The sequence below is a fragment of the Bos mutus genome, chromosome 3, assembly GCF_027580195.1.
Source record: "Bos mutus isolate GX-2022 chromosome 3, NWIPB_WYAK_1.1, whole genome shotgun sequence".
Taxonomy (NCBI): domain Eukaryota; kingdom Metazoa; phylum Chordata; class Mammalia; order Artiodactyla; family Bovidae; genus Bos; species Bos mutus.
In genome coordinates this window covers 69,870,528-69,886,382 of record NC_091619.1, presented here as the reverse complement: position 1 = coordinate 69,886,382, position 15,855 = coordinate 69,870,528, and positions in this window count along the sequence as shown.

Sequence of the window (15,855 nt, the reverse complement as noted above, 5' to 3'; positions counted from 1 at the left end):
TACCAAACTAATTCACCATATAATAAATAATTTAAAGGACCTTAAAATAATTACCAGGCAAAGCATTTACATAATTGATTACAATTTATAGACAATAATTACTTTGATATTTTATAATATCTTAATCAATTCAGTACAAGTAACTAAAATTAGCCAAGTCTTATCATATAATCCCTCTAGTACCAGAAAATAGTGTATGACATTTGGGAAGAATATTCTTTCTTTCAGACCACAGGGATACTATTTAATAAACTGCCACTTCAATGTGCTAAATGATGCCCCAATGGATTGAAAGAGAAGACTTGCTTCCAAAGCTCTAATTTGTACTGCAGGAGCATTTTTATTCACCAGACAAGTGCTGACCTGATGTATCATATTTTGAAGTGCCAGCAGATTTATACAAGAATAATTGATGGCAAATGAAAGCTACAAAAGATGACTTTTTTCTTTACTCACTTCCAAACATTAGGTCCCCAGTTCACCAATGTATGATTTTACAAAGAAGACATTTTATTACAGCACAGGGACTTGATGTTGACATTATAATTTAATAGATCTTCTCAGGATATATTATATGATATGACTCAGAATTTCTTTTTAATTAGTTCAGGTGTTGTCACTTAAGACAAATTTTCTGACAAATTCTTTTTTTTAGACTTGATATTGTATAAATTTTTTATTTTTATGAATCTATTGCATGATGCATATTTTACAAAATAAAGTATGATGCATTAAAAAAGAAATGCAGAGTCCTGTGAAAAATTCTAAGAACATCTTTTGTTTTAAAAAAGACCTTTAGAAACTATTTTAGACTTTGCCAAAATGGTGACAAGTGCTGGTCCATTAACATCATTCTAGCTCTCTGGAGAAGAAGTGCCATTAGTATCAATTTCTTAATGTGAATGATAAGGCATTTTAATGTAATATTAAATATTCTCTTTGACACATTCTTTAGGGACCATTTTAAAAAATGCAAATGATAGGATCCAATGAGAGATATAATAAGTAATTCTGATCAAGGTTGTTAAAAAGTTTGGATTGGTCCAAAGGGATGACTGAAAAGGAAGTGTGCTTTTCAGATGGCAATTGAAAGGAGGGTTGGAAAGGTTGACAGGGAATTCCCTTTTGCTTTCTTTTAACTTTGGCTCAAAGTCTGTTTTGTTGTTATTGTTTGTTTGTTTTTGTTTTTTAAACTATATAGTGCCCCAAAACTTCTGTATACGCAGCATGCTATGCAATTTACAGTATTCAGCTGAACCATAGTACTTTAAAGATATAAAAGAACTTAAATGTCTCATTACAATCCTTTCTAGTTAGTGGTGAAGAAACTGAACCAAAGATTAGAACACTGGTAAACTACTATATCGGAGAAGGCAATGGCACCCCACTCCAGTACTCTTGCCTGGAGAATCCCACGGACAGAGGAGTCTGGTAGGCTACATACAGTCCATGGGGTCCTGAAGAGTTGGACACAACTGAGCGACTTCACTTTGACTTTTCACTTTCATGCACTGGAGAAGGAAATGGCAACCCACTCCAGTATTCTTGCCTGGAGAATCCCAGGGACAGAGGAGTCTGTTGGGCTGCCATCTATGGGGTCGCACAGAGTTGGACACGACTGACGAGACTTAGCAGCAGCAGCAAACTACTATATAGTTAGATAACAGCAGAGCCAGAATTTTTTTTTATTTTCCCTTGAGCCAAACTATCTTTTAAAATAATAATAGCTCAAACATTTGCATGATGTGTTTTAAAAGCATGAGGGAAAATTAAAGCAAATTTTTATTTCTCAATTGAGAAGATCCACTATTTTTTATTTGATAAATCTAATAGCTCTTTCAAGGGATATAATGACATTTTACCCTGTTTCTTCTGTTTTCTTTAGTAGTGCTTTTGGAAATAATGTACTTTGGAATACAGTGGGATGGTACTAAATATTTTTTTTCAATAAATCATCATTTAATGAGAATTATATTTTAAAACTGGAACTTACATGTTTATTTAGAAGACCATTCAATCTCTACTTGCCTCATGATAAAAGCAAAAATGGACCAATTTATCCATTTACTGACTAAAGCAAGCAATTTAGAGGAGGACTGTCTACAAGGTATAAGGGAAAGCCTCTCCCTTTGTTGTATGTATTGTGGTCTGAGAATGAATTAGATATGGGGAAGCAAAACACTCTAAATATATGTCCTGAATTCTTCTCTTTGGGTGAAAGTATTGATACTAGTGTTCAAGCTTGGTTTAGAAAAGGAAAGGGAACCAGAGATCAAATTGCCAACATTTGCAGGATCATAGATAAAACAAGGGAATTCCAGAAAAACATCTACCTCTATTTCATTGACTATGCTAAAGCCTTTGACTCTGTGGATCATAAGAAACTGTGGAGGAGATGGGAATACCAGACCATCTTACCTGTCTCCTGAGAAACCTATATGTGGATCAAGAAGCAACAGTTAGAACCCTGTATGGAACAACTGACTGGTTCAGGACTGAGAAGGAGTACAACAAGGCTGTTTATGGTCACCCTGTTTATTTAACTTAACATCATGCAACATTCCAGGCTGGATAAGTTACAAGCTAGAATCAAGATTCCTTGGAGAAATATCAATAGCCTCAGATAAGTGGATGATACCACTCTAATCACAGAAAGCAAAGAGGAACTAAAGAGCCAAAAGCCAACTTAAAACTGAATATTAAAAACAAAACAAAAAACAAAACTAAAATCATGGTATCTGGCTCCATAACTTCATGGAAAATTGAAGGGAAAAAGATGGAAGCAGTGGCAGATTTCTTCTTCTTGGGCTCTAAAATCACTGCAAATGGTGACTGTAGCCATGAAATTAGAAGGCAATTGCTTCTTGGCACAGAAGTTATGATAAATCTAGACAGCATGTTAAATTTAAGGTTAAAAAGGTCCCTATAGTCAAGGCTATGGCCTTTCCAGTAGTCATGTATAGGCATGAGAGTTGGACAGTAAAGAAGGCAGAATGCCAAAGAATTGGTGCTTTCGAACTGTGGTTGTGAAGACTCTTGAGAGTCACTTGGAAAGCAAGGAGATCAAACTACTGAATCTTAAAGGAAATCAACCCTGAATACTCTTTGGAAAGACTGATAGTAAAGCTGAAACTTCAATACTTTGGCCAGCTGATGCGAAGAGCTGACTCATTGGAAAAGACTCTGATGCTTGGAAAGTTTGAAGGCAGTAGAAGAGGGTGACAGAGGATGAGATGGCTGGATGGCATCACCAATTCAATGGACATGAACTTGGGAAAACTCCAGGAAATGGTGAGGGACAGGGAAGCCTGGCGTGCTGCACTCCCTGGGGTCTGAAGAGTTACACACAACTGTGTGACTGAACAACAACAAACATTAAAACTAGATTTGTAAATCACAATATTTAGGCTGCAGAAAAACTTTACACAGGAATGATCTATCTATTGTTGTTCAGTTGCTAAGTTGTATCCAACTCCTGTCTACCTATCTATCTATCATCTAGTTGGTGACCTGAGAATAGACTGCAATGGAGAGTGGCCACATGCCAACACTGCTGTGATCAAAACAGTAGTAATAGTGGGAAGTGTCTGTGGATAAGCCTCAAGTAATCTCCTGATCCTCCCCTTTCTGCATGCTTCATTCAAGGGAATCCAGAATCACATATCCAGGTGAGGGAGTAGGTAGATAACCAGAGAACAGATGGACCAGCAAAGGATTGAGGTCACAATAAATAGGCCATATTATTCACAAATTTAAATTGGAAGTAAATGTTGAGGATGATAGTCTCCAGATGTGGGTATCAGCATGGCATTACCAGACTAGTTATAATATGTAACACTGACCTCTCTATAGTCCAGAGACTAAATGGTGCATATCTGGATACGCAAGTCATTGTAAATACCATATGCTCCTTTCTATACTGCTGTTATAGAAATGCTTATGCCCACACCCAAATCTTTATCAATCTAAAGAGAAGGGGGAGTGGAAAGGGGAGCATGAAAATTTTACCCAAAAGAGAATATCTAACCTGCGAGATACTTGTATTTAACTTAAATCTTAATTTAAAGCATTCTACTTTTTTTTTTTTCATTTAAAAAATGTATTCCATGTACTTCTCAATGGCCTATGTGAGAAATATGATCACATACCCCAAATCAAGGGATCGACTTGGACACATGAAACAGTGAAAGTGAGACTTCTAATGATGGTCTTGTAATAACGGATATCTGTCTGGTGAGCAGGCACACCCAGGACAGTTACAGCAAGCACCGTTATTCCCTGGTGCGCAGACCCCTCCCCAGTTCCTCAGTGACTGAGTACTGCGGGGTTACAAAATCTTCCCAGGTTGTAAGTCCAAGTCTAAGTAAGCCTAAGTCTCATAGGGTATTCATTCTTTTCCCTTCCAAGCCTAAGTCCACATTTTTCAACAAAGACTTTAGTTTATCCCTTTTCAAACATCCTGTTAGCTTAGGGACTCTCCAGGTATAAACTGTTAGGCAAGACTAGCTTGCCAGTAACTTTCCAGGACAAAACTAGCTAGCTCTGAGTGGAAAACCATTTTAAAATAATTTTCCACCCAAGGTCAGCTACTTCATTTTGAAAATAGACCACATCCAGTTCCATTTCTTAAAATTGTAAAATCATGAAAAAGATCTCATTCATCATAGTCAATAAAGAAACCACATTTTCTTTACATTTTCTTTGAAACACAGTGTACTACAATGTTCAATGTTATAATACAGTATAGAATGCAGATTAGATGAAAATCGGTGAGAGACATATTTACAAGAATTGATATTTGAATACAGAATGAAATATGAGTATACAGCTATTCTTATACAGTCTGAAAATCCCTAGAAATACTAGAACAAGCACTGGAAAGGCAGAAAATTCAACCTATTGACCGAATAGTTTGTCAAATCCCGGAAAAATAGAAACCATATGATACAGAAAAACTTCAGATGAACTATCAACTTAACCAATCAAATATGCAAACAAAGAGGGAAGCAGAGGGGATCCAGGAATTACAATAACTCCTGGGGAATTGGATTCAGAAAAACAGTCTCCTTCTCTCTCCCCACTGTTACCCTTGGGCTGAGTCAAAGTACTAGGATCAGAGAAGGAGTTCACAGACCCAGCTGCTAATAATTCTTCAAGTAGCATTAGAATATTTGCATGTAAATGATTAGCTATCTATACACTCCCAATTTTCCTAATGCCTAACCTTTTTTACAGACCAGAGAAACATAGTCATAGACTGTTTTTGAGAGTTCATATTCACAGACTGTCAATCAGAAGTTTTCAATTGAAGAGATATAACTTCACACCAAGTGTCTCAGGAAAATCAACATTCTGAAAATGGGTCATTAAAGATGACATATATATATATATAACATGAAAGTAAAGTCGCTCAGTCGTGTCTGACTCTTGGTGATACCATGGACAGTAGTCTACCAGGCTTCTCTGTCCATGGGACTTTCCAGGTAAGAGTACTGGAATGGGTTGCCATTTCCTTCTGTAGGGGATCTTCCTGACCCAGGTCTTCTGCATTGCAGGCAGAAGCTTTACCCTCTGAGCCACCAGGGAAGCCTATATATATATATATATATACACACACATACAATAGTCAACTGATAGTTGGTAAAGGAACAAAGGCATTACAACATAGCAAAGATAATTTTTTCAGTAAATGATGCTGGAACATATGGCCATCCATATGCCAAAAAAAAAAAAAAGAATGCAGGTATTGTCATATGAATCATTATTTAGGAGATAGCACAGGAGAAAATCTAGATGACCAAAGGTTTAGTGATACATTTTTAGACACAAGACCAAAGATACAATAAGTGAAACAAATAATTGATAAGCTGTATTTCATTAAAAGTTATTGCTCTGCAAAAGAAACTATCAAAAGAATGAGAAAGTACAGATTGAGAGAAACTATTTGCAAATCTAAAATATACAATGAATGCTTAAAAATCAGTAGAAGAAACAAAGAACCCAGTTGGACAATGAGCAAGCAAGCAGTTGGCAATAAACAATGAAAAGATGCTATAGGTAATATGTTATTAGGGAAAGGCATATTAAAAAATAACAATAGAATACTACTAGACACACCCACAAGAATGCCCCAAAGCTGGAACACTGAAAACCTCTGTCAGGATGCCGAGCAATCAGATCAGATCAGATCAGATCAGTCACTCAGTCATGTCCGACTCTTTGCGACCCCATGAATCGCAGCACGCCAGGCCTCCCTTGTCCATCACCAACTCCCGGAGTTCACTCAGACTCATGTCCATCGAGTCAGTCATGCCATCCAGCCATCTCATCCTCTGTCGTCCCCTTCTCCTCCTGCCCCCAATCCCTCCCAGCATCAGAGTCTTTTCCAATGAGTCAACTCTTCGCATGAGGTGGCCAAAGTACTGGAGTTTCAGCTTTAGCATCATTCCTTCCAAAGAAATCCCAGGGATGATCTCCTTCAGAATGGACGGGTTAGAACTCCTTGTAGTCCAAGGGACTCTCAAGAGTCTTCTCCAACACCACAGTTCAAAAGCATCAATTCTTCAGCACTCAGCCTTCTTCACAGACCAACTCTCACATCTATACATGACCACAGGAAAATCCATAGCCTTGACTAGACGAACCTTTGTTGGCAAAGTAATGTCTCTGCTTTTAAATATGCTATCTAGGTTGGTCATAACTTTCCTTCCAAGGAGTAAGTGTCTTTTAATTTCATGGCTGTAGTCACCATCTGTAGTGATTTTGCAGCCCCCAAAAATAAAGTCTGACACTGTTTCCACTGTTTACCCATCTATTTCTCATAAAGTGGTGGGACCGGATGCCATGATCTTCATTTTCTGAATGTTGAGCATAGAAACTCTCAATTATTGCTGAAGGGAATCAGTTATCTAATAGGCTAAACATTCTCTTACCCTACAATGTAGAAATCATGCTCCTTGATATTGATCCAAGGGAACTGAAAACTCATGTCTACACAAAAACTTCCACATGGATGTTTATGCTCATGTGCTTAGTTACTCTTGGGAGAAAGAAATGGCAACCCACTCCAGTATTCTTGCCTGAAGAATCCTGTGGACAGAGGATCCTGGAGGGCTGCTGTCCATAGGGTTGCACAGAGTTGGACACAATTGAAGCAACTTAGCATGCACATGTGCATTGGAGAAGGAAATGGCAACCCACTCCAGTATTCTTGCTTGGAGAATCCCAGAGATAGAGGAGCCTGATGGGCTGCTGTCTATGGGGCCGCACAGAGTCGGACACTACTGAAGCGACTTAGCAGCAGCAGCAGCAGCAGCAGCTTAGTCACTCAGTCGTGTCCAGCTCTTTGTGACCCCATGGACTGTAGCCTTCCAGGCTCCTCAGTCCATGGAATTCCCAGGTAAGAATACTGGAGTGGGTTGCCATTTCTGTCTCCATGGGATCTTCCCAACCCAGGGATCAAACATGCATCTCCTGTGTCTCCTGCATTGCAGGAGGATTCTTTACTGTCTGAGCCACTAGGGAAGCCACCATGGATGTTTATAGCAGCTTTATAACATAGTCATCAAAACTTGAAAGAAACCAGGATGCCCTTCAGTAGATGAATGGATAAATAATAGTAGTACTACTATTAGTAGTAGTAAATAATAGTAGTACTAATATTATTATTTTCCAGAATGTGTAGTATTAATGAGTGCTAAACAAAAGTGAGCTATCAAAGCCATTAAAAGACACGTATTACTTAAGTGAAAGAAATCAAATTAGAAAGGCTACATACTGTACAATTCTAACTATATGACATTCTGGAAAGTCAAAACTAGAGATACAGTAAAAAACCAGTGGTTGTTGGGGATTATGGAGCAGGTGCATGAATAGGTAGAGCAGAAAGGATTTTTAGGGTAGTGACAATTTTCTGTATGGTATCATAATGATGAGTTCATGTCATTATACATTTGTTCAAACCCATAGAATATACCCAAGAGTAAAATCTAATGTAAATTATGGACTTTGGGTTATAAAGATATCAATGTAGTTTCATCAATTATGACAAATTTACAACTCTGATGAGGGGTGTTGATAATGAAGAAGGTTATGCATGTGAGGGGCAAGACAGTATGTTAGAAATCTCTGCATCTTCTCCTCAATACTATTTTGAACATAAAATGCTCTAACAATAAAGCTAATATAAGAGTAATGATAATAAAAGTAGCAAATACAAAAAATACTTATAATTTAGTATAATTAACTTAGAATGACTTTAGAGGATACTAAAGCCATAAAACAAAATATTGCTATAATAAAAGAGAAACAACTACAAAATCTTGGAAAATTAAAAATAGGATATAAAAATTTAAACAGATGGGCTAAAAGAAGAATGAATGCAACTGTAGAACAAATTATTATGTCTTAATGATTAAGCTAAGAATTCTCTCAAGAAGTTTGGCAAAGGAAAAAAGGGATATTTCCCTTCTAATACTAAGACAGACTAGATTTTCTGAAATTACCTTTTATTTTTATACTTCCAAGTGAAAAATAAAATAACCATAAAAAATGCATGCTTAGCTTAGAAAAAAAATCCTTAGTGTAGAAGATAACATAGTGTTATAATAACACCAGAGGGATTAAAAAATAGTGCTAGGGTTTTGCTGGACACTGTTGCCAGCCCCAGGAAATTTTAGCTTTGGGAATTGACATTTGCATGATGGTCAACAGAAGAGGTCTTTTGTCAATTCAAAGAGAGCTGAATTTGACATAAAAGCATAAACCTAGAACATGCAATGTAGCCATTTCCTTAAAATAATCTGAAAAAAAAAATAGACAAGATTATAAGTGGAAACAAAGTGAACCATTGAGGGAACCTGTCTTCCTATGGGATCTCCAGGTGGAATAATAAGAACAATTGTTTACAGTGGGAATCTGAAACATTAATGCTTGGCTCACACTGGAATATGATTCTATGTTACATTACTCATGTAGCCCAAAACATCATGTTGAGAAATCAAATTATTTTTAAAAATGGTAGAACCTATCTGGAGGTCAGCAAAAACAAAGGTAAATATTTTATGGAGTGAAGAATTCCCATTCCAGGTTGTTCAAGATTTCTCAAAATTAAGTTTTGTTAAAAATGAGCCCATAAAAAAAATACACCAAACACAAGAAGGAAAATATCACCATGAGATGAAGACAATAAATAACATATTGCACTCTCAATAACTTGAAAATTGTAAAGACCATTTGCAGAACACAAAATAACTATGCATGGGATAAAAAATAAATTTACCTTATAGTTTATTTCTTCCAATATATTAGTTTATGGTGCAAAGTCACATTACATGTGTTATCTGGAAAATTTCATTTCAGAATTTTTTAAATTTCAGTTAGTATTGCCTTAATAGCTTGATAAATATTAATACAAATTCTCCACCCAAATGAACTCTCCAGTACAGACTTGCAAAGCTCTTATTTGATGAGTATTGGAAGAAATATGCATTCAGTCGAAATAACCCACATATGCATATGTGATTACACACTTACAGACAAATACACACACACACGCACACACTCTTTGGATGACCACAAAGAAACAAGACTTCGTGACTGAGAATTAACAGGATAAGAAAATATTAATCATTATCATTTTTCCTAATATTTTAAATATAGGCATTATCAGATAACTCTTAAAGTTAAAAATAATATATTTATATTATTCAATAAATGAAAAAGGAAGTAGACATGAAAGAGAAGATCCGGTAGATTTGAAAATGAATAAAGCATCCAAAAATGTAAAATATAATCATTCATTTGAAATATAATCATTTCATTGGTTGATTATATACTAGTGGGTACACATTTGTGTATTGGAGTAGGAGGGCAAAAATAAGTGAAGGAAAACAAAACAAAAGAAAGAAAGAAATGTAGTCGCACAGTTGTGACCAACTCTGAGATCCCATGGATGGTAGTCTGCCAGGCAGATATAAACATATAGTTATAAATATAGCTAGATGTAATATTGAAAAGTTCCCTGGTGAAATGCATGAGAAAGAAATAGCAGATAGTATTTAAGGAGAGAAAAAATGCAAATATAAATGGATGGATCAGAAAAAAAGAAAGCTCCATATTCCTCTCTCCAGGGGATCTTCCTGACCCAAGGATTGAATCCTAGTCTCTTGCATTGCAGGCAGATTCTTTAATATCTGAACCACCAGAAAAGCTTTAAAATGATGACATTTGCCCAAAGATTTGGAAAGACGTCCCCTAGGTGGCACCGTTGTTAAGAACCATCTGTCAATAGAGGAGACACTAGAAATGTGGGTTTGATCCCTGGGTCAGGAAGAGCCCCTGGAATAGGAAATGGCAACCCACTCCAGTCTTGCCTGGAAAATTCCATAGACAGAGGAGCCTGGTGGGCTACAGTTCATGGAGTCACAAAGAGTTGGATACAACTGAGCAGGGAGCAAGATATAACACAGGTCTGAAAACTATTGCAGGAAAACCAACCTGGACCTGTAGCATTCTTTCATCTGGCCTTGGGAGCTAAAAGACTATTTTTCTTTTTTTCTTTTGTTTAAAGATTGAAAAAATGAGAAGTTGTGACAAAGTTTATAGATTGCCTAGAAAACCCAAAATCTTTACTATTTGGATTTTTAAAGAAAATATTTGCTGACTGTATTTGAGAGGGAAAAAATGTGGGTAGAAGGCAAAACAAATGAAAAGGTTATTTGTAGATGGTTCCAGAAAAATAATTTAATGGGAAAATAGTGAAATTGAGCCCATCAGTTCAGTTCAGTTGCTCAGTCATGTCCAACTTTTTGTGACCCCATGGACTGCAGCATACCAGGCCTCCCAGTCCACCACCAACTCCCAGAGTTTACCCAAACTCATGTCCATTGAGTTGGTGATGCCATTCAACCATCTCATCTTCTGTTGTCCCCTTCTTCTCCCACCTTCAATCTTTCCCAGCATCAGGGTCTTTTCAAATGAGTCAGTTCTTCACATCAGGTGGACAAAGTATTTAGTTTCAGCTTCAACATCAGTCCTTCTGATGAATATTCAGGACTGATTTCCTCTACGATGGACTGGTTGGACCTCTTTGCAGTCCAAGTGACTCTCAAAAGTCTTCTCCAACACCACAGTTTAGAAGCATCAGTTCTTTGGTGCTCAGTTTTCTTTATATTCTAACTCTCACATCCATACATAACTACTGGGAAAACCATAGCCTTGAGTAGACAGACCTTTGTTGGCAAATAATAACTCTGCTTTTTTAATATGCTATCTATATCTTACACCAAACAGAGAAATCAGTTTCAATGGGTTAAATGCTGAAATTTGAAAGGTCAAACTTTAATACTTCTACTAGAGAATATACAAAAATATATTCATTAATTCATGATAGAAACAGATTTCTTAAACTAAAGTAGAAAGTAATAGCCACAAAAGTATTTATAGAACCATGACAATATTAAAGTTAAGAATTTTTTTTTGTCAAAGTGTAGCAAAAGGACGTCAGAGAAATTTTGAAAAATGACACATTTAAAACAATGAAGAATTAATATATTGAATATACAAAGAACTTAAAATAATTGATAAGAATAAAATGAGTAACTAAGCATAAACTAGGCAAATGACATAAACAGATATTTGTTCTGGTGAGGAAACAAGATTAACATATAAACATATGGGAAGATGACATAACTGAAGTCAATGAGCATGCACACATGCACACAGAAAGATAGTTATCCTCATTTAAAATATAAGGAAGCAAATTAATTCCACAGTGACGTACTATTTTTGACAAACTAGGTTGGAGGAGATTAAGACACTTTGCTTAAGGATGTGAATCAATGAGACCACTATACACTGATAATGGAAGTATGAATTATTAATATTACAAATATTTTCAGAAGCTATTTGGCTCTTGCTTATTGAATTGGGCATCTGTGTGATCTACAATACTGAAATTAGAGTCCTGGATATGTATTAGTTTAACTTACTCTGGAAGCCGACCCAGTCAAAAATTTCAGGAGACTCCATTCTCCTGAAAGGAGTATGAAACTGAGATAGAGACAGAAAGAAAGTTAAAAAGTAAAAAACGGAACAAACCAAACCAAACAAAAATGAATACATCGATATAGAGAACAGAGAAGTAGTTACCAGAGAGGAAGAAAGATGGGAAGAGAGCAAGGAAGTTAACTGTATGTTGATGGATAGAAGCTAACCTTTTTGGTGTTGAGCATGCTGTAGTATATGAGTCAAAATATAGACTTACATATTAAACTTATAATGTTATAGACAAATGTTACCTCAATTAAAAAAAAATAAAAATAGATTATAGAGCAAGTTACCACTTAGGCCAGTGCAGTGTTAAGCTAGTAAATTCTATGAGGCAACATGTGGCTCTAGGGTTATCCCACATGCAGGGGGCAAGGGTGAAGCAATGGGATATATTTATGGACCAACTTCCATCAGTCATTGAGTTCAGCTCCTTATACTTTTTAGTTTCCCAAGATTTTTGACCTACTGAAAGGCAAATCATGCTTCAAAAGTCAGAGAAAGTCATCAGGCAAAGGTATGTATGTGCTCAGTCATTCCTTCATGTCCGCCTCTTTGTGACCCCATGGACTGTAACCCTCCAGGCTCCTCTGTCCTTGGTATTCTCCAGGCAAGAATACTGGAGTGGTTTGCAATTTCCTCCTCCAGGGGATCTTCCAGACCCAGAGGTGGAACCCATGTCACCTGCATTTCTTGCCTTGGCAGGTGGATTCTTTACCACTGAGTCACCTTATAGTTTGCATAGGCAAACTTATGCATCAGCTTTTTTGAGGCAGTTAGATCCCAAATAAAAAAGATAAAGGAAGAGGCATATACGGGGAACACTGGTCTCTTCTGCTACACTGTATATATTAGAGGATATTTTGCCCATGGGTAAGAATATAGCAGAATGCTCATAGAAACATTGCTCATGGTAGTTAGTTAATATACAAAAAGAATTGGAGTCTCAAATCAAGCTCAATAAATTAGAGATTTTAAACAGTACCTAGTTTTACTGGTATTTTCAAGGATATAGTAAATCAAGAGAGTAAGATGAAGCAGGTTGGGATCTGGGACACTGATAGCAGCTCTCCAGGCCCTCCAATGATTTTTGGAAAAACAAAAATCACATAACAAAGGACTTAGGGCAGTGTCTAATGGTAAAAGACACACATTGTTTTGCTTTTTAATTAGATGGATATTGTATTATGCCAAATTGTAAGTAATGCAAAAAGTAACAAATATTAAAAAAATCACCTTCTTGAGCCTCGTTAATCTGTATGAAATAAAAAATTTCTGTAAAAACACTATTAATTAGAGTTGTGATACACTGGATCTTTGCTTTAACAATTAAAAGATAAGCTAAAATCAATATGAAGGTATATTTCAGTTTTGATTTTAGTATACTTCAAAAATTAAATATTGTGATTTGTATGATTGCAAGTATTCAAAGTAGCTTATATTTCTACAAAACTGGCCATTTTAAAACCATATACAAATGGAAAATGCATAGTCTCTTTTAAGCCCCTGCATTTTTCACCAGGGATTACCACTTTTCTCCATCTCAAATACAGATAGGTTGAAGTAACATAGTTTCAGATTCGTTTTTTTGCAAAAATTTCCTTTCTTCCAAACTTGAGGCTATTCAATTATATTGACTATTCAATAGCATAAAATAAATTTTGAAGAGACTATATGGTCTTCAGTTTGGTCAACGCTGAAATTAACTTTTTGGCTTTTCTGTTTCTAAAGCAGTATGTTCTAAAATCAATTCAGAGAGTGCTGGTGAGAAAATTTGAACTACTACCTTTTATATAAAGCAAAGCATTACTTAAATAACTTTTAGCAAACAAAATGAACCTGTGATTAATAATATAAAGGCTAAAAGAAACTCAGTGTTTTTGTTTTTTTTTCATTTATTTTTGAGTTTCCAAACACAGGAGATAGCAGTTCTGTTCCTCTCTGCTTTATTGCACATTGTGTCTTAGTTGCCATTGTTTTCTTTTTTTTTCCTTAAGCATTTTTTTAATTTATTTTTTTTAACTTTACAATTGTTTTCATTATACTTGTATCAGTTTCTTTCTTGACTTTGTGACATAAAGCATTAGAGTAATCTATGTTTGGTAAAGACTCTGGAGCAAAGCCATTTCTGTTGAATGAAGCACCACATACAGAAAAAGGATTTCAAAGCTTAGCTGAAAGTCCAAGATGGTTCTTGTCAGGAACTCTTCATTAGAATAAGTCTGCAGTCTCAACAGCTCTGGAAACCACTCTGAGGGAAGTTTGCCTGGAGAGAGTGTATCTATTCCTTAGATGTCCTATCTGAACGGTGATGCGTTTTTGCTCCTTTTCCTCTCTCCCAAAAGTTGGTGTGATTTTGTTTTTTCCCCCAAGACTGTTCTTTTGATTAGGTTTATAGCCACTCATTATCATTTTGCATATATTTCACAAATGCTTGCATTTTGCTTTGGAAACGATATTTCGCTCTCCTCAGTAATAATAAAACAATGAAAACCATTGTAAATTTAGAATGCTTCAAGTGCAGCAAAATTTATGGAAGTAAAGAGTAGTCTCCTTTTTTTTAATGAATACATATAAATAAGGAAACTTTATATTTCTAGGCTCTTAGAAGAGCTATTCCCTTTCCCCTTAACTATTTCTGTTATTTCCTTAACAACTGAAAACTTCCCTTTGCTCTTATTTCTTTTAGTTGCTATTAATCCTATAGGTTGCTAAAATATGAAAATTGCCAGTTTTATTTGAATATTCCCATGTCTAAACTTACCAAATATGTTCTTAAATCCAATACAAAAAGAAAGTCAAATAACTCATAGTCTTAGACATGCTTTATATTTTGTTAAGAATTTTTAAAACATCAGAAAATGTTATTCTTCAACTGCTGCATCATATACTTTGTGGCATAATAATGGTTCTTAAATGAGATTGCAGTATATTTTTCACTTTCTCAAGTATAGCTAATTCCTTAGCAAGCTACATATTCAACACTTAAGAGCACATAAAATAGAGTAACCTGTTTCCTTCAATATGATTTCCAATTATAACTCAGAATATTCTTTGGAATCATTATATTCTATAATCCTGCCAATTTGCATTATTTACAGTTTTACTTTCCCTTTGGAAGACACAATTCTTTACAAATTCACACTTCAATTTTGTTTGTAGAAAACAACCATACTGCCAGTGGTATTTTCTGAATTCCTTCTGTAAACTGCTACTTAAATATTGGCGTGGCCAAATGTGCATGGCTTTGGGCAAAGTCAAGAAGCATAATATATAGCATGGTGCAAAGTTAAATTAAAATTGCTTTATTTATTTTGTATTTACATATCTCAGGTGTTGAATTGGTTTCTTATTTAAAGAAAAACCCCTCTGATTCTTATTATGAATTGTAAAAACTTATGTATATCTATATCATTTCATGATGAATACAGATCGTAGATATTGGATTGAATTCACTGAGAACAGCACAACTAATGAAAATGACTGAATTGTAATTATAATTTGTATCATATAATGTCATAACCAAATGACTCTAATATACTACTCAATATTGCATATGTAAAAATGAATCTTTTTTATTACAAAATTGTTATAATCCAGCCATATTGATTTAATGAGTATTAAATAACATTTTTAATTTAGTACTCACACATACCAATTTCTATAGTTTAAGTTAAAATTTAATTAACATTATAATAGACTGGAAGAAGAAAAATATAAAGCTGTTGACAAGAAATATATTTTAATGTCACTCTCAAATTGTTTTCATAGTCCTTTCTGTTTTTATTAATTCAATATCATATCTAT